The sequence below is a fragment of the Camelus bactrianus genome, chromosome 9 (genome assembly GCF_048773025.1).
Source record: "Camelus bactrianus isolate YW-2024 breed Bactrian camel chromosome 9, ASM4877302v1, whole genome shotgun sequence".
Classification (NCBI taxonomy): domain Eukaryota; kingdom Metazoa; phylum Chordata; class Mammalia; order Artiodactyla; family Camelidae; genus Camelus; species Camelus bactrianus.
The window spans coordinates 4,337,890-4,358,283 of record NC_133547.1 but is presented as its reverse complement, the minus strand read 5'-3'; the positions used below and the strand labels follow the sequence as shown (position 1 = coordinate 4,358,283).

The 20,394-nt window shown below is 40.5% G+C and overlaps 1 long non-coding RNA gene and 2 other non-coding genes across 5 annotated transcripts in view; 2 read left to right on the top strand and 1 right to left on the bottom strand.

Annotated features, from left to right (window-relative positions):
• Window positions 1-621: 621 nt before the first annotated feature.
• LOC105067177 (uncharacterized) lies at window positions 622-17,150 on the bottom strand. Of its 2 annotated transcripts, none has more exons than XR_012509352.1 (3): window positions 17,033-17,150; window positions 14,425-14,514; window positions 622-759 (listed from the first exon to the last, which is right to left on the bottom strand). It is a non-coding gene; the product is annotated as an uncharacterized LOC105067177 (transcript). The 2 variants fall into 2 exon arrangements; XR_012509353.1 differs by lacking the exon at window positions 622-759 and adding an exon at window positions 7,185-7,311.
• Window positions 8,756-8,862, top strand: LOC123616225 (U6 spliceosomal RNA). Its single transcript, XR_006724125.1, has one exon. It is a non-coding gene; the product is annotated as a U6 spliceosomal RNA (small nuclear RNA).
• Window positions 17,144-20,394, top strand: part of LOC123616222 (uncharacterized) — a 16,999-nt gene continuing 13,748 nt past the window's right edge. Inside the window, exons 1-2 of one of the 2 annotated variants that reach the window (XR_006724122.2) lie at window positions 17,144-17,384; window positions 17,486-20,316. This is a non-coding gene — a long non-coding RNA (uncharacterized LOC123616222). Of the gene's footprint in view, window positions 17,385-17,482; window positions 20,317-20,394 lie in introns of both variants that reach the window. The other variant, XR_012509351.1, reaches the window with a different exon arrangement.

The following is a 20,394-nucleotide window of genomic DNA, read 5'->3' as shown; positions in this document are numbered from 1 at the left end:
CACATTTATGTAATTTCGCTCCTGGGTGGATGATCTGACGTCTGGCGAGGATGGAGTCATCACTAAAGGCTTTGCCATACTCATTACATTTATAACCTTTCTTCCCACCGTGAATTTTCTGATGACGTACAAGCTGTGAATTTCAACTTAAGAATTTGTCACATACATCACACTGATATAATTTCTCTCCAGTATGGGTGATCTGATGTCTGGTGAGGTGTGAGACCCTGAGAAAGCTTTTCCCACACTCGTCATGTCTGTGAGGTCTTTCCCTGTGTGCTTTCTGGTGTTGTGTCATCACAGAAGGATGCATAAAATCACTCCCATGTATATTAGACACATCAGTTTGGACACTAGGAGGAAGTCTTTGAAATGGTGAAAACGAGAAACTACTGCTGACAGACTTCTCAGCTTCATCACATTCAGAAATTAGCCCTTCAGTAAGAAGTATGTGCAGCTCATCCTGAACGTTTAATCCAAGCCTATTTCCAATGGGCTTGATTCCCGTATCCCTTCTGTCAGGTCGACCTCTTCCGCCTGTGAGATCTTCCATATGGGCTACACCCATTCCTTTGTGACATCTTACGTCATCTCTCCACCAACACTCAAGGTCATACATGTTTTCCTGGATTTCCCTGAGGTGGAAGTGCTTGATCTTATGACTTTCAGGACTTCCCAACATCACTGTTTGGAGTACTTCCCCTGTATCATTGTTTGCTTTCGGTTGTAAGTGCTTAATCACATGCATAGGAGAGAGATCTACAAGATACAAAGGAACATAGGTATCCTGTTCACTACAATTCATAAGTAAATGTCTCCTTTTGAATGTATGACATTACACCAACAGCAATACTTACACCAAAGAGAGTTATGCAGCAGCCCAACCACGATCTTAAACTATCAGAAACACTAAAGGGATAAAGTTTTTGTTGGTGTTCTTTTGGGGGCGATGGGGGTGGGGGTGGAAATTAGATTTACTGATTTATTTATCTATTTATTTTTAACGTGGGTACTAAGGATTAAACCCAGGACCTCCCTCATGCATGCTAAGCATGCGCTCTACCACTGAGCTATACCCACCTCCCCATAAAGGGATCAAATTATTTACTAAAGAAAGGTAATGTGCAATTCAAATTGCTTTTAGGGTAGGCTAGTATCAAACACCCTCGCACAAAAATATTCACACTGGACAAACTTATGTCAGCTCTCAAAGAAAGGGAACTTTTCCACTATGAATGACCCCAAAGCACATACCAATTAACAGTAAATGTACTGCCGTCTCATGACTGAGGAAGAACCATAGCACAGATAATCCTGCACACTTACTGTACAGAAACAAATGCTGCTGAGCGCACAACATATTGTAACGCTAAATAATCCGAAACCAACGTAACCAATGACTAATCTAAGTGGCTGCTTAGAATTGTGAAAGAAACACAGCACAGAGAAAGATGAAGAATTTGATAAAACTGCCTTTAAGAAAACAAACTATTTTTCTAAATACCTGCTTCAAAACTACAAATACATAAAAAGGCATTTATTTTACATTAACAGGTAGTGTGTCAGCTGTATTGCATAAGACATGCTGAAAGTCCATCATCTGTAAATCACAACCAACAAATAGTAAGATTCTCCAGTTATCTAACAGCCATTAAGTACAATTCGTACCTATGCAGTGCCTAAAATCATCTACTTCACTGGCTCCAAAACACATGCAATAAACGAGGACTTGGTAAATTTATTAACTAGGGTCAGACACAATGTCGTTGAGAACAAATTAATAATTCAAATGGATGTTATAAAAACCATGACAAAATATTTATATAGCTTTTTATACAAAAGTAACTTTTGAGTATTTACTACAGAACAGGCAATATTCTAAGCCATCTGACAGCACTAGTTTGTTTTAAAAGGCTTGAGGTAAATTAACACGATTTGTCATATCAGGGCAGCAGACTCAGAGGTTTGGCTCCATGACCCCAAAAGACAGAAAGTGGTGAGAGAACCAGGATGTGACCTTGGACCTAGACACGGAGACAGCATATTCTTAAGCAAGACTGCCCACCCAGGCAGGACAGATTACAAATATTACAACAAATACCAAGAGTTTAGAAATAAAATGTCCAGGGAGATGCAAGAAGAGGTGAGCTGTGTAAGTAATACAGTTATTCAGCCATCCCTCCCTGAAATGGTCTCTGAGTCATCACGGCTGCACATGGTGATTTCGGTTGTGTCCTGGGGAAGGTGTTCAATGGAAGAAGAGGGGTCATTTTACAGCGTGAGTCATGTGGAAGGTGGAGGGATGGGTGAGGGAGGGCTTTGGAAACTGGGAAGTTCAGGACAACAACTCACATGTGCTAACAGATAACCGTGTTTCCATCCAGACCCAGGTGCCATGTGAGGAAAGGTCAGGACGGAGAGAGGGTCCGAGTGGAGCACGGGGCACACGCACACGTGGGAGCACAGCCTGGGACTGCGCGTCTGTGTGACTGTAACTGAATCATTCACACCTGCACCTAACATACTGACCTCGAGAGAAAAGACGAATTGATTTAGCAAGTAGGGTACCACTGTCCCATTTTTAACCATGAGAATTACAGTATGGGAATGGACAGAAACGAAAGAGATTTAAAACGTTAGAGCGTGGCATTGTAAGGAAAAAGCAGAATTACGTCTATCACACTATTTGCTGTGCAATGTATCAAACTGAATATGCCATATGTTCCACTGTCATGTTTATAGTAAAAAAAAAAATACATAAAAAAAGAAAAACATATATAATATTCCAAGAGATTGTGCAAGAATGTTTTCAGCAGAAACCGGAAGGAAAAACCAGGAAAAGGACAACAAAAGGAGATGGGTGCGTATATTCTGTATACATACATCTTGTTCCACACCCGTTCCACACCCGTTCCCCCCAAAATTGAGGAATATCAACAAAAAGGGAGGACTGAAACCAAACGGGATGCTGTGAGGCCCTGCCGGGGACAAAAGCCTTTCCTAGTCCCGTTTCCTATTTGGAGAAAAGGCTTTTGTCTCCTAGACCTTCCCTGAAATCCAAAGAGCAGATTCAAGCAGTTACTGTGAAGGGGTGAGGAAAGGCAGAAACAAAGGAAAAGCAAGCCCAACATACTCTTTTCCACGACTGTAGCTTAAACCATTAACTTGATTTATGACCCCAAACTGTGGCTACAACCAGCTACCCCAAGAGGACTCAAAAGTTGATGACACCTGGAGGGGTCAACAGAGAACTGGAATTCATAACCTGACACGTGGGCTCTGAGTAAATCATAACTGCTCTTCTGCCCTCTCCCGGAAGGAAGCTGAAGGATCCCAAGACCAGGATTTAGGCGCCAGTTTTGCAGGATCAGACAGAGTAACCACGAAAAAAAGTCCCAACATGGTGCCAGAAAGGCTGCGGCTGAGATCTTGCAGCAAAGCTGGGATCACAGACACTCCCCCTCCCATCTCCTTTAAAAATCTGACACCCTGTCCAGCCAGGAAGACGGATCTGAAACAAGGCTGGGTCTCCATCATCCAGGTTGCCTCCTCAACTAATAAACCTTCCTCTGCTCGGTTTGTCTGGCTTCACGGTGCGTCAGGCACATGAACTTCGTTCGATATCATATTTTAAAGTAAAGTCTCTGTTAGGAAAAGGTGTTAACACTGCACTGAAAACAAGGCTTCAATGGAGCAGCTCCTCAGAGCTCTCATCACACTCAGTGGTGAAAGAATGAAAGCTCTTCCTCTAAGACCACAAACAAGACAAGGATACCTGCTCTCACTACTTCCAAAAATCTATTACTGGAAGCACCAACAAAGACACACGGGCAGAGAAGGAGACAACTGGTACCACGGCAGCAAAAGGGAGCAAAATTCTCTCTCTTCCCAACGGCCACAATCGGGTATGTGGAAAACCCCGAAGAGTCTGCAAAAGACTTGCTAGAAATAATGACAGCGTTCCAAAAAATTACCAGGTATCAATTCAACATACAAAAATCAAAAGGGTTTCTTAACACCAAAAATGAACACTCAAAAAAGAAACAGAGACAACTATCCCATTTACAAGGAAACAAAAATAAATAAAATATTAGACATGATGTTATAAGAAGTAAACAATTTATATACTACAAACTAATAAAAGACTGCTGGAAAATATTAGAAAAGATACAAATAATTGAAAAAGTATCCCATGTTCCTGGACTGGAAGCCAGTATCGACAAGACGTCAATGCCAGCCAAAGTTACCAACAGACACACCCGACCCCGAGAGCAATCCCAGTGCCATTCCCATGAAAAAACAGGTAGATCGATCGTACAATTTCCTATGGAATCTCAAGAGAGAATGAACAGCAAAAACAAGCTTGAAAAGAACACATTCAGGGGTCTCACACTTCATTTCAAAACTCACTCCAAAGCTACACTAATCAAAGCAGTGCGGTACTGGCATAGACACAGAGAGACCACTGGCACAGAACAGACAGACCAGAAAAAGTCTTGCATACAAGGTCAAGTGATGTTCCACAGGGGCATCAGGACCACTCAGTGCGGGAAGGGCTCTCCAATGATCAAAACGTGCTAAGAAAACTGAGTATCAGAAGAATTTAGTTGGACCATTCTCTTACACTACCGACAAAAATTAACTCAAGATCAATAAAGACCTAAACGTAAGTCCTTACTGTATAAAACTCCTAGAAGTAAACATACAGGAAAAGATTCTTGACATTAGATACACCAAAGATGTTTCAAATACAATACCAAAAACACAGGCCCACAAAGTAAAGACAGATAAATTATACTACATCAGAATTAGAAGTTATTGTGCACTAAGCACACTCAGTAGTGAAAAGACAACCTATGGTACAGGAGAAAAGATCTGCAAATCACATGTCTGATAACAGACAAACACAAAGAATATACAAAGAACTCTCACAGGCACTGGTCACCAGCTCCACCATGGGGGGGCCCTTCCCCAAGCAACCATCCCCCACATCACAAATACAAAACAAAAACCCTAAGAGTGACATCAAAACAGAAACGTGATGATAAAATAAATCAAAATCAAAATCACTTCTGATGCAGAGAAACATACAAAATGAAAGTAACAGTGTCTTAAATAAAACAACTGATGGGTCATCACTGAAGGTATCACTCCACTACGTAATCTCGCATTCAGATGCTTCAAAATCACACGTGCAGGCAGAACTCACACACAGGTGATGGCACACGGGGCATCGAGTCAACAGCCCCACAGATGTGAGGATGTGAGCTTGGACACAACTGTCCCCAGGAGAAACTAGCATACTACTGACCGAGGCTCAAAGGGGATGGTCATTGCTATATGTGAACAACAGTGTCACAGTGCCCTGGAGACACGATTTTTTGACATCCCTCAAAACTAGGAAAAAAAAAAACTGGAAAGACTTATAGGTCAAGGTCTTGAAATACTCTCTGTCTCGTATACAACATGTTGACCACTCTGCTAAGTAGCTTCAAGTGGTGGCGCTGTACGAAGCAGGAAATTATTACAGCATGTGAGGGAAACTCTCCTCCACCAAAAATTATCTGTTACCCAGTAAACCCACCCCATAGAGAGTCCACCATAGTGGTTGACTAGAGGTGGATTATCACAGCAAAGAAACTGAAAAAACCATCAAACCCTAGGACTACCTACTTCAAAAGCAAGTTTTAAGAGGCAAAACTATACAACTAAGGAGAATATAAAATCTGGAAGAGTCTACATTTGAGCCTAGCTAGAGCAGTACAGCTAGAGCAGTACAAGAGTGGAAAAAATACAACATGTGTGGGTCAGATATTATAGGACCTTGAGAAGGGACCATGTGCTCTACACACAGATGCCAAACTGGGAGCCTGAAAGACGCACATATGCTGCCCTTGTAGGATTTGGGGTCAAGAGCATCTCTGCGTCCACTGTCCTTCTACTCATCCTAAGCAACAATGACAGAAGTTCCAATCCACCTGGTTGTTACAAACAGCCCTGAAGTGCATGGCAGAAGCAAAGAGAAGAAAGGGCTGAGGGATGCAAACAAGCAGACAGGATCTGAGGCAGCTCCACGCAGGTTCTGAGGTGCCAGATGGAATCAAAGAGCAGCCAGTGTTTCCCCATTTTCTGATTAGGTCTTCTAAAAACATCAAATGGGGACGGAACAAAAAAATGTTCAGAGCTTGGAGTCTGGAGGCATCAGCTCTGATCTGTATGGACTGAGAACCAAGCAACCAGTGGAATCACACCCTGAAGGAGGTGAGGGGACAAGAGGCCCCTTTAAAACAGTCCCCATCATGCTTCTCAAAGTCAAGTAACAATTCCACAGGAAACAGATGGCAGTGTAGATCATGATACAGACTTTGCCTTTGTCTCTGGAGGAGCTGCAGCACCACTGGAGGGTGAAAGAACACATTTTACAAGTTGCAGGACAGAGTGAGAAGTTGAAGAGAAGAAAAATTTCCTGTCAGAGTTTTTGATAAATAAATTTGTTTTCTTAATGAACTCTCCACTATAAGAAGGATCCCAAACACTATTAATGCTGTGGCTTCCTCTCTGCTCTTCTGAGATCTGACCTATGTGCACACTTTTCATACATTCCCACCTGATACAGTCCCACCCACTGGGTTTTCTATTTTCACATCATACCCCACAGTCCAGGGCTGTTTCTCTTGCTCCAAAATAGAGGTAATATTCAAATCAGAAATAGAAATTGTTGCCTATCAGAAGGAAGAAATCCAAAGTACTGTGTCTTTTCCAGAATCCTATCTCTCTGCTCAGCTCAGAAGGGAGGATATTCGGGGTGGGTCTGGAAAAGTATTTCACACATTAATCCACCGCTTGCCTCCTTCTAAATGAGGAGGGAGTGATATGCGGATATCTAGCTCTCTTCCAAAAAACAGAGAGTCAACAGTCAAAAGGCAGAAATACGAAATTGGGTATTTTTTAAGAGTTTGCCATTGAGCTTTATACATAATCAACCTCTAGAACAATCCCTGATGCAACATGAAATGGGCTGACCATCTGAAGAAAGGGTCAGTTGAAATTCATGACACCACATCATGTCTGAGGCAACAGGGCTTTCGGATCAATTAAGCAAAACACAGGCTCCCAAGAGGCATAGAGGGGAAAATGCAAGGACACTCAAGGACAGATCCTGAATTCTAGAGGGCAGTTCTCACCCAGGGACAGCAGGTTCCTGCAGGTCTCCAGCATCACGTCCCTGTACAAGGCCCTCTGAGCAGGGACCAGGCACTCCCACTCCTCCTGGGAGAACTCGATGGCCACATCCTTGAATGTCAACCCTTCCTGAAATGAAAACACATTTCACCCAGGGGCCATGAGAAGAGTTCTCATCTTGATGAAAACTGAGGAAGAGGAGAGAGGGGTCAGGATTGATTTGGTTGAAGTATGTGTTCTGACAGATCCATGGAAGGGTATCTGAAGCAAACTGTGTGTTCCTTAAACTCTAATGCTTTTTTTTGTTTTATTATTTTAAAATTTTTTTATTGAAGTATTTTCCGTTTACAATGTGTCAATTTCTAGTGTACCGCATAATATTTCAGTCATACAAATACATATATATTCTTTTTTTATATTTTTTTACTATAGGTTATTTAAATCATTCTCCTTTTGATAAGTATATCATCCAATTAGTAGGGATTTTTCATCTTTGTGGAGAACCCATGAAACACATGTAAATAAAACTCAGGAACAGGCTGTTATGTGCAGGAAGTGTTACATATTCTGTCCTACACACTGAGTGACAGTCAATATCTAGATGAGCTACAGAATGAGTAGTGTCTTCAGAGATGACAAAGTCCACATCAGCTTTACAAAAATGTCAAAATCTCAATTATGATGATGATAACAATAATGATTAAAAGTGTTGGAATACTTCCTATAAGCTAAAGATTCCTCAAAGTGTTTTACAGGCATGAATTTGTTATCAACATAATAGCTCATTAGAGAAAAATCTGCTCTCATCTGACAGAGGACAAAACTGTGTCAGAGACACTGAGAAACTCAACTCAAAAAGCTAAGAAATGTCACAGCAAGCACCTGAACTCAGAGGGTTGGGCTTTGAAACTGAAGGTTAGGAATAAAACAGTGAAGCAACAGAGAGAGCATTGAAAGTACACTGACAGAGGGTTTCCTGAGAAAACCTGAAAGAAATCCAAAGTGAATGACATAAAACAGCATGAAAGTCCATTAGACATATGGGCGCACACACACAGGCACATACACATAAAATGTTCGTAATCTTACTACTATTTAAGCCGTTAATACGATAGTGCAGAAAAAAGTAATAAAAAAAGATTAAAAAAAATTTTTTAAGATAGTGCAGAAAAAATTTCAGGCCATGGAATATATTGAAGATAAAATTTAAAAGGAAAAAAGATATAAGGTACAGTTTTGAAATCATGACTTTTTTATCAAAACCATAGACTTCCACATCCATAAACTCATGAACACACCTGTCTACACAAAATTAACTGAAATGAGAGAAGTTTTCTCTTGATATATTTGTGGACAATTTTTTTAATCATCATTTATTCAGTTTTCCCCTAATGAAACATTGATACAAAATTACAAAAGTTATTCGTATTACACGTTATTTTCATGGATTGAGAACAAAATTATCATAATAGTAAAGTTCAACATTTCTAGAAGAATTAAAAATCATGATAAAAAATATAATCATTAAGCAAGAACACTTCACCAAAAGTAACTATCAGAAGGAAACATTTAAGTGCTAACTTCTGCAGCACGGATACTACAACTGGGACAAAACAGAGAAGATTAGCGTGGCCCCTGGGCAAGCAAGACATGCAAGTTCCTGAAGTCTTCCTTACTTTTAAACAAAATCGACAAACCTCTGCCAGGATCACCAAGAAGAAAAGAGAGAGGACCCCACCCCTGCCCTGCCACCTCCAAAAAAATAAGAAATAAGAGAAATGGCAACCAATACCACAGTAAAACCAAACAATCTTAAGAGACTATTACGAACAATTATATGCCAACAAATTTGGGACAACCTAGAAGAAATGAACAAGTTTCTAGAAACATACAGTCCACCAAAACTGAATCAAGAAGAAATAACGTAATTTGAAAATACTGGTCACTAGAAGTGCAATAGAATCTGTAATAATAAAAAAAACAAAATCCACACAAACAGAAGTCCAGGGTCAGATGGCTTTACTGGGGAATTCTACCAAACATACAAAGAACTTATACCAGTCCTTCTCAAACTCTTCCAAAAGCATCAAAAAGAGGGAACACTCCCAAACTCATTCTATGAAGCAACCATTAGTCTGAAACCAAAGCCAGACAAAGACACTACTAAAAAAGAAAATTACAGGCCAATATCTTTGATGAATACAAAGGCAAAAATTCTCAACAAAATATTAGCAAACCAAATATAACAACACATAAAAAAGACAACAAATTACAATTAAATCAGATTCATCTCAGGCTCACAAGGATGGTTCAACATATGCAATTCAATCAATGTAATACATCACAACAATAGAAAAAATAAAAACTATATGATTATCTCAAGGGACACAGAAAAAACATTCTATAATATTTAACATCCTTCATGATAAAACACTCACCAAAGTGGCTACAGAGGGAACATATCTCAACATAATAGAAATTGACAAACCCACAGCCAACATAAAACTCAACAGTAAAAAGCTGAAAGCTTCCTGCTAAAATCTGAAATAAGACAAGGACACCCATGCTCACCATTTCTATTCAACATAGTATTTGCAGTCCTAGCCATAGTAATCAGATAAAAAGAATTAACGATCCAAATAGGAAGGGAAGAGGTAAAATTGTCACTATATGCAGATAACATAATATTATATATAGAAAACCCTAAAAATTCTACACAAAAATTACTAGAGCTGATACACAAATTCAGCAAGGTAGCAGAATACATGATTAACATACAGAACTCTGTTGCATATCTTCATGCTAACAATGAAATATTAGAAAAGCTAAAAAAAAAAGCCTTTTAAAATCGCATCAAAAAAAAAAAAAAAAAACCTTAGAAATAAACCTGACCAAGGAGGTGAAAGATTTATATGCTGAGGCCTATAAAAGACCGAAAAAGAAAATTAAAGATGATTTAAAGAAATGGAAAGATATCACATGCTCTTGGATTGGACGAATTAAAATTGTTAAAATGGCCACACTACCCAAAGCAATCTACAGATTTAATGTGATACCTATCAAATTACTCAGGACACTTTTCACAGAACAAGAACAAATAACCTTAAAATTCATATGGAATCACAAAAGACTCAGAATTGTCAAGACAATACTAAAGAAAAAGAACAAAGCTGGAGACATAACACTCCCAGACTTCAGATAATACCACGGAGCTACAGTAATCAAAACAAAGTGTTATTGGCACAAAAACAGACATATGGATTGATGGAACAGAATACAGAGCCTAGAAATAAACCCACATTACTTAAGGTCAATTGATCTTCAAGAAAGGAGGCAAGAACACACAATGGAGAGAAGACAGCCTCCTCAGCAAGTGGTGTTGGGAAGGCTGAACAGCCACATGTAAATCAGTGAAGTCAGAACACTCCCTCACACCATACACAGAAATAAACTCAAAATGACTTACAGACTGAAACAAAAGACAAGACATCTTAAGTGTCCTAGAAGAAAACATACGTAAAACATTCTCTGACATAAATGGTACCAATGTTTTCCTGGGTCGGTATACCAAGGCAATAGAAATAAATGCAAATGTAAACAAATGGGACCTAATGAAACTTACAAGTTTTTGCACAGCAAAGGAAATCATAAACAAGATGAAAAGACAAATTATGGGGGAAAATATACTTAAATGATACGACTGACAAGGGCTTAATTTCCATAATATACAAACAGTTCATACAACTCAATAACAAAAAAGCAAACAACCCAATCAAAAAGTGCACAGAAGACCTAAACAAGCAATTCTCCAGTGAAGACATACAGATGGCCAATAGGCACATGAAAAAATGTTCAGTATCACTAATTATCAGAGAAATGCAGATCAAAACTAGAAACAGATACCACCTCATGCCAGTCAGAATGGCCATCAGTAAAAAGTCCACAAACGATAAATGTTGGAGAGGGTGTGGAGAAAAGGGAATCTTCCTACACTGTTGGTGGGATTGTAATTTGGTGCAGCCACTATGGAAAACAGTAAGGAGATTTTTTTAAAAACTGAAAGTACAGTTATGATATGATCTAGCAATCCCACTCCTGGGCTTTATCTGTAGAAAACTCTAATTCAAAAATATACATGCTCCCCAGTGTTCACAGCAGCACTATTTACAATAGCCAAGGCATGGAAGCAACCTAAATGTCCTTTGAAAGATGACTGCATAAAGAAATTGTGGTGTATATACACAGTAGAATACTACTCAGTCACAAAAAAGAATGAAATAATGCCACTGGCAGCAACATGCATGGACAAAGGCATTATCATAGTAAATGAAGTAAGCCAGATGGAGATGGACAAATACCGTATGATATCCCTTACAAGTGGAATCTAACAAAATGATATAAATCAACTTATTTACAAAACAAACAGTCTCACGGACATAGGAAACAAATTCATGGTTACCAAAGAGAAAGAGGGGAAAGGATAAATTTTGACTTTCGGATTGACAGATACATACTACTATGTATAAAACAGAAAAACAATAGCACAGGGAACTATATCCAATATCTCAAAATAACCCTAAATGGAGAAGAATACATATATGTATAACTGTATCACTATGCAGTACACCAGAAACTAACAGAACATTGCAAATCAACTACAGTTCAATTAAGAAAAAAAAAAGGAAACACTAGATGCATGCCCTCTGAAATTACAGTGTAGTGAAGGGGAATGGCCAGGGGTCCTGCTTTTCACCACTGCACAGGGTGCCTGAGTGGGGAGCACGAGAGGAAGTAACAGCAGGAGAAACAGAGAGTGACAGACACAGAGAGAGTGTGAGACAAAGTTCAGAGAGTTGAAACTATTAACACTCACAGATCTAAGGAGATGGAAAAGCTAAAAATGAAAGGATGAAAAAAGATATTCCAACCTAAAGAGAGCAGGATGACTACCTTATACCAGACAAAACAAAGACAAAATCTGACACAAAATACAAACGGTGTTACATAATGTTAAATGGGTCAACTCACCGAGAAGATTTAACAATTATAAACACGTGTACATCTAACATTACAGCTCCCCGCAAATGAAGCAAACATCAACAGAAGCGAAGAGAGGAACAGACATCAGCACAGTAATAGTATACGAGACTTCAATGACCCAGTGTTACTCCTGGATGAAACCAAACAGAAGATCAATAAGGGAAATGAGCACGTGAACAACACTATAGACAAATGGACATAACAGACGTGCACAGACCACTCAACCCAACAACAGCAAAAACACATGCTTCTCAAGCACACGGGAAACATTCTCCATGACAGACTGCATGTTAGGCCACAAAAGAAACCTTAACAAATTTAAGAGACTGAGACCATAAAAGGTATCTTCCCCAATTACAATGAAATAAAAGAAAACATAAACAGTAGAAGGAAAAAAAGATAAATTCTGCAAACTACAGAACTTAAACTCATTCTTACACAACCAATGGGACAAAGAAGAAATCACATGGAAATTTTAGGATATTGGGATGAAAACAAAAATGCAACATACCACACACCAAAATTTATAACATGCAATGAAGGCTGTAGTGAAAGAGAAGTCTACACAGTAAAATGGTTACAACAAAAAGGGAAAAGATTTCAAATCAGAAAACTATTTTTACATTTCAAGGAAGTACAAAGAGAAGAAAAAACTAAATCCAATTTTAGCAGAAGTAAAGAGGTTAATAAGAAAGATTTTACCAGAGCTAAATGAAACAGAAATTAGAAAAACACGAAAGTCAACACGCCAAGAACTGGTGTTTTAAAAAAAATTAACTGGAAAAACCCTTGACTAAGAAAAAAGACAGAAGATACAAATAACAAAAAGATATGTGAAACAGGACATTAAAAAATGTCTTTGACATCAGTTGCAAAGTATTAAGGGAGTAGTGTAAACAATAATGCTAATAAATTGCATAATCTCGAACATAGAGGTAAATTATTAGACACATACAACCTACTAAACCTTAATCATTAAGAAATAAAAAATTTGAACAGAAAGATAACTGGAGAGATTCAAGCAGTAATCAAAAACCTCAAATAAAAACCCCAAACCAAATACATTCAATGCAGAATTCTACCAAACATTTAAAAAAGAATTACCTATAATCCTGCTAAAAATGTTAGAGTTGAAGAGGAAACACTGGTAAACTCACTCTATGGACCTGGAATAATTCTGAAACCAAACCCAGAGACGACCCAACTAGAAAGGAAAACTAAAAACCAATGCCCATGATGAACACTGATGCAAAATCCATAACAAATACTAGCAAATCAACTTCAACAGCACATTAAAAAGATCTGACTTCATAACCAAGAGTATTTTATTCCTATAAGGGAAGCAGGACTCAACATATAAAAATTAATTCATTTGATAGATCACATTAACAGATTAAAAAAAAAAAACATACATGATCATCTCAATTGATGCAGAAAAAGGAGTCAGACAAAATTCAATAACTTTTGAAGATACAAACATTCAACAAACTAGAAACAGAAAATTATGTCAAAATATACTGTTCAACAAAGTACTGAAAATCCAAGCTAGCCTTATCTGCATCAAAAGTAAAAACATCTGTGTGTCAAAGGGCACAACTGACACAACGAAGATGGAATCTGAAGAATGGAGGTGATGAAAGAGATTTTAAAAATTTCCACCTCCCAGACGTTTAGCTTGATTTCACTGTTTAAAATTGATAACAGAATAAAAGACTTTCTATCACTGATGTCTCTTTCTGAACTTTCCTTTCCATCCCCAATCATTAAGATTTTTTAACGTCAGTGACACACATATTTAAACAAATTTCCCCTTATTGATCTATTTCCAGGTTTTACCAGGTATTGTGCATATTAATCTCTGACTTCCCTGTGCGGCTTCTTTCTCTGGTTTACAGAGAGCAGACAGCACACCCAGATGGGCCCCTAAACCCTCCCTGCTGCCCAACAGCACTGACTCCGCGTCTCCAACCCACGGGGGTGAAGCCTGCCCAGGACGCTGCCCAGGGAGCCAATTCACAAGACCCAGGTCCCGGGTTCCCGGGGGTGGAGTCTGAGTGGGGAGGACAGACGCTGAGGGAGGGCCCTGGGTGACTGTGAATGTACAGGTGTCAGGCAGGATACTTCGGAGTCAGACAGGATTAGCGAGTCCAAAGGGCATCTCAGGAAGGACAGACTGAGAATCCAGTGAGAATATGACTTTACCTGAGAAATAGCCATTTCTGACTTCTTTTCTGTCCTCTTCCTCCTGTTTTGGGCTTCATCCTCAGACAACATGAGTCTTTAAAGGTCAGTCTTCAAAGTGGAAAACATGCTGTTTAATGCTTAGAATCAACACACATCTTCCTGTGCCATAACCACACACACACACAGGGGAGACCTCACCATGTGGGACAGTCCTCTGCTGCCCACTGTCACAGGAGGGACTCAGGATAGGAAACTCCACACACAGACCAACAAGGGAGTTTCCCCACACTGTTCTCAGATCACCCTCCCCTCCTGGTGAGCCCCTCCCCTACACGGCAGCACTGGGCGCCTCAGCTGGACCCAACAACCCCTTTCAGGTCACAGACCAGGCCCTGATCCATCCCCCCGCAGAGCAGAGCCCTCTCCCTCTCAGCCCGGATCTCAGCCCTCAGGATGGGAGGACTCAGTCAGGATGCTCAGTGAGGGATCCAGACTGGAATCACCTGGGGGCCCTTAAATATCATTGAGGTTCCCACCAAGACTATTTGAAGGGAAATCTCTGGTCAGAGGGGACAAAACATGGCTCTATGATTTGACATTTCTAGTTTCCACATAAAATATCTTTCTTCTTCTGTCATAATAACGTTCTAATTTATGGGTGACAAATTTTCTACCTCCATTCATTTGTCAACATTTTAGTTCTTTCTCCATCTTGGCTGTTGTGAATAATGCAGTAATGCTCACTGGAGTGCAAATATTTCCCTCAATATAATGATTTCAGTACCTTCGGATATCAAGCCACATGTGCATCACTTAAGCATACAAACTTTAAATATACTGCATTCTAAAGTCACAAATCAATATATCAGAAATTAATGACCCACATCCAAACAACTCACCTCCCATCTGCATCCACTCTCCCCCTCTGACCTGCACTACTGTGTTCCGGGTTCATTCTTTATCTGTCTCCCTCTCTCTGTTTTCCTCTATTCTCCTCTTGTTCCTTCTGCCCTCCTATTTCTTCCCTCACTCTTGTTCTGCCTCACTTTGCAACGTGTTCCCTATCTTGCTGCTCTTTCTCCCCAACCTTTCTGATGGTCCTGAATCACCACACATTTCTGCCTCTTTCTTCCTCCGATCTCTGCTCCCTCTCTACCCTCTGTTGCCCACGAAATGAAGCACAAAGCGGTTGTGGTGCAAAATGTCTCCCGAGATTCGGGTTCCTTTATTTTTTATACCATCTACACAAAGGAGTAACTCTTGCCAAGCACAGTGAGTAAGCATTTTTTTAAATTGACGCATGCGCACTACATCTAAGACACTCTTCTTATTCCTTATCTTAAGAATGCTAAGCTTCCTTAACTACATCCAGACCCTCCCGTTCCCAGGCCTGTTCCTTTTGAGGAACTGGTAAACATCCCTGTTTGCAAGCAATGTTTCCCCTGGGAACGGGCAGAGTCACCTGGCAGGAAATTCTGTTTGTAGACAAGTCCGGCCACTTCCGTGAGATGTCCCGCGAGCAAGCACACCCACAGTTTTCATGCTTAATCTCCTTCACCCTCCGAGTTACACCCTTTTTATCCTTTGACCCTCCCGTCCTTCCCACTCTCTCGCACCCCAGGTGGCTATGCTTCTTCCCTGCTCTCTCTCCTCTGCTCTTCCAGTCAATAGCTGTCCTCTGTTTCTCTCCCAGGACCACGATGTTCTGAAGGCCAGGACTCCAACTGTCCTATCCTCTCCCCCACTCAGTGTGCGAAATGCCTCATCATGATTACCCTTCCCCCGCCCTCTTCCGCCTTACCGCTGACCCAGGGCCCCTCTCCCTCCACGGCACTCCAACGCCTAGAGATCCCGCGCCTTTATTTCCTTCTCTATTGTATTCACCTGCTACTTAATTTTATCCACCTGCTACTTTAAGGTCTAAGTCTATTTCATTTTACTATCGCTTTGCAAGTGCCTCAGCCATCCTCAACAACCCCATCGGTTTTTCATCATTCTTTTCTCCTTCTCAGTATTTCTATTTCCCTCTCAGTCGTTCTCTTTTGATATCCCTCTTGTCTTCTTCTGTCTGCTTCTCCTAATTCCCCTCACCCACGTATTTAAAGGGTTGGCAACGGAATAAAACGCACCCCCCGACCCCACCGAAAGAGACCATTTTCCAATGGATGTGATTTACACGGAATTACACTGGAGGTCACATGGCTGGCCCAGGTCACATTCTCCTAGCGGGATGGGGGAAGGGCTGACTACGAAGAGGAAACCCGCGGAACAGGACCGGCCTGAGGAGGACGCGAGGACAGAGCGGCTAGGAGGGAGGGGGTCTCAGGAGAAGGCCGGGCTCCCCAGAATCCAGGGACCCGGGAGAGGACGCGGCCTCACGGGAGCGGGGCGGCCGGCGCTGACCTCCAGGGACAGAGAGGGCGAGGCTGGGGGCGCGAGTCCACCTCGCGAAAGAGGACTCTTCATAGGGGGGTGGAAAAAATAAAAGGTCCCATGAAGGAAAATAACACGAAAGGCGGTGTCTCCGTGGACGGAAGGCAGAAAAACCAAGGGCAGGGACGAACTTCAGCGGTTTCAAACCCAAAGGAAAAGATCCCCGACCTAGAAAGGCGCCGCCTGGACTTACGTGGCCGGAGGGCCGGGTGCTGGGATTTTAGGTCCGCAGTGACTCCCAGACCCTGAGAATGAAGGGGGACCTCGCAGCACACAATCAAATAAGAAACGAGCAGCTTACCGTCTACACCTCGACCTTCACGTCCAGCCCTGCTTCCGGTTCCGGAAGAAACTGCGCGCGCAGTCTGAGGCGGGACTTCCGGGACGAGGGGTCAGGCGGAGTGTTTCCGGCAGGGGCGGTGCGAGGAGGCAGCCCAGGTCCACACAGGGAGCGCCGGAGGGTCGGGCAGGAGCCAGGAGAGGATTGGCCTTTCCCGGAACCTTGAAAACGCTCATTTTAAGTTACTCTCTGGAACAGTTTCACGGTAAAAGCTTAGTTGTTTGGGGACCAGTTATGTCGGAAACTAAGATGTTTCCTCCTGACAAGTTGAAACCGGTTTCAATAAAAAGCTGTTTTTACCAGCAGGTGGCTCGCATGTCCTGTCCTGCCAGGGAAGTGGAAGCAATTCTGTGGTCTGGAAACTTCCGTCTCTAAGTGGTCGCTGTCGAGCGGTGGTTGGATCCAGGAACATTTCCTGCAAGTAGAATTTAAGCAGTCTGAGGAAATGAGAACCGAACTTGACTATAATAGAAACTAGAATGACAAGGACAAAATTCCCCCTGAATAGTAAAGTTTACTTCACACTTACACCCCACGGAACAGCCTTATTGTTTCTATTCCTTATTCAACAGGAGGTCAAACTCAACACGCTGCACTGGTCCACAGACTCAGGGAGAAGACCTGAGGGCGTCGGAGGCTAAAGGACTAAGGCGTGTGACGTTTATCCTGCCATCACAAAAATAAAGAGATGAGAGATAAGTTTTTCTATTTTTTTAACATATTTTCCCAAATAGATGTTTTTCTCTAGTTTAGAGGGTTTTTTTTGGGGGGGGTAATTAGGTTTCTTTCTTTTTTTTTTTAGAGGAGGTACTGGGGATTGAACCCAGGACCTCATGCATGCTAAACATGTGCACTTTGAACTATACCCTCCCCCACCAAAGCTTCTCTTTATTGAAGTGATGAATAATCTGTTGTTTTCTTTGACCTGGGACAGAGAACTACATGTATATTCTCATTGACTTTGGACATGTAGACGGCACATACACATGCGGATGAAGTGGGTATTATGTTAAAACTCTTCTGATACACCCTTACTTGCTGGAATGTCTTCACGTAATTCCGTGTGAGGACCTGTTGTGGATGCAGTGAATCTAAATTAGTAAACAATAGTTGAGCTCAATTACACAAGAAATTATCCAAGAAATAATCGTCCTTCCACATCAGCACTATTCGGGAAAAATAATTACAAGCAAAACTAGAATCTCCTGACCCAGAAATTTCCTCCAAGTAGTAGAATGGAAGGAGAACAGCTTTATTACTGAATAATCTATAACCAGCATATGATGGGGATAATAGCCATCACTAACAGATTGCAAAGACACAAAGAAATCCCACCCTTTTATGCGACCTACCACCTACATCTTTCCAAGATAAGTAAGACCTAGTACTCAAGTAAGAGGTCATGACAGCACCATTGGTAACACCTAGTTCATCTTAGCATTACTTGGAAAATGGGAATGACAATCTATGTAAGCCTATAAACTTCATACATAGAAAAGTGGAAAAAAAAAGACATCCTGGGAGCCATGAGTAGTAGATCTGAACTATTCTCTGAACTCACTATGGAGACATTGGCTTATGCTTTTTTTAATTGCATCATTTGCATACAATAAAATTCACACTTTGCAAATGAATGAAAACAGTGGGATTTAGTACGTTTACCACTTGTTTGTCACTTTGTCTAACCACAATATTATCATTCATCACCACCCCTTAAAAGACGCATATCCTTTAGCAGTTATTTTGAACTCCACCCCCATCATAAGCAAACAATAAGCTACTTCCCATCTCTATGGATATGGCTATTTGGGGCATTTAATAGAAATTAATTTATACAATATGTGGCCTTATTTCAACCTTCTTTCACTTTCAGGGGTCATCAATGTTGTAACAGTTACCAGTACCTCATAACTTTTTATTGCTGAGTAGTAACATTCCAGTTTTTTATCCATTCGTCACTTGATGGAGCTTTGGGTTCCTTCTACATTTTGGCTATCACGAGAAAAGTTTCGATCAACAATCTTTAACAAGGTGTTTTTGTGGATAAGCGTTCTCAAATCTCTTGGATATATTTGTAAAAGTGGAATTGCTGGGTTTTATATTCTAATTTGTCAGAAATACAGATTTGACCATTCAGATGACTAATGCGTTACTTCTCATACCCTAGTTAGCAAAAGTGATCTCATGCCCTTGCCTTGTTGCAAGGAGACAATTAGGGAAATACATGACTAGGCATAAGAAGGTAGTAAAAGGGTGAGGAAAGTCATTAGGCTGAAGTGGTCTCCATCATACATAAAGAGCAAAGTGTAAAATATGATATATAGCATCTTTTTTGTTGTAAAAATTATACTTTAAAAAAAGAACAGGCTTGGCAACATTGTAATGTGGATACTTGTAGTACATTTTTTAATTTATTTTTGACATTTGGGGCTCAGTAATATTTTATATGTGGACAATGAATTTAAAAACGAAATTCAAAAATATTAAGTTATTAATATTAAAATAAATTCAGAGATGATATTTGAATATTTCCCAACTGCAAGCCTTTTGTATATCTCTTGCTTTCAGGCAGGATGGCATGAATAAATAACATCTCAAGATGGATTCTTTTATTTCTGACATTGATTATTAGAAAATTATTTTTAACTGTGTTTGGATTCAGATAGAGAAGAAAGGAAGTAAATCTGTAAGTTAGAAAATACTAAGGTCTCTAATAATTTTTGCCTTTCATTTGGAACATGGGGCAGAGTGGCCATGTGTTACATGGAATGTTATACTATCAGGATAAAGAACAAAGTCTGTTGATATAATCTGTCCCTATCACCCCCTTTACCTTTCTCTGTTCATGAGGTAGAAATATGAAATTCAAAAATTCACATTTCTTTTAAAAATTATGGTGGCAATTTAACACAATGAGCTAATAAATAGTTGGAAAAAATGTTTGGGATTACTTTTTCCATGAAAATGAGACAAAATCTAAAATTGAAAAGGGTTTTGCCTCTCAAACCTTGCTCTTCCTAGTCATACAGGAGCCATGTTGCTGTAAGAAAAGTGAAGACTTAAGTGGAGGCTCATGGCGGGAGAAGGGGCAGAGGACCCGTCACAGCGCACACTGCGCCCTCTGCACTTCCTGTCAGGTGAGACTTATGATAAACCTCCGACTTCTTTCAGTCACTATTTTCCAGGTGGTCTGTCACTGACAAAAACTGTCCTAG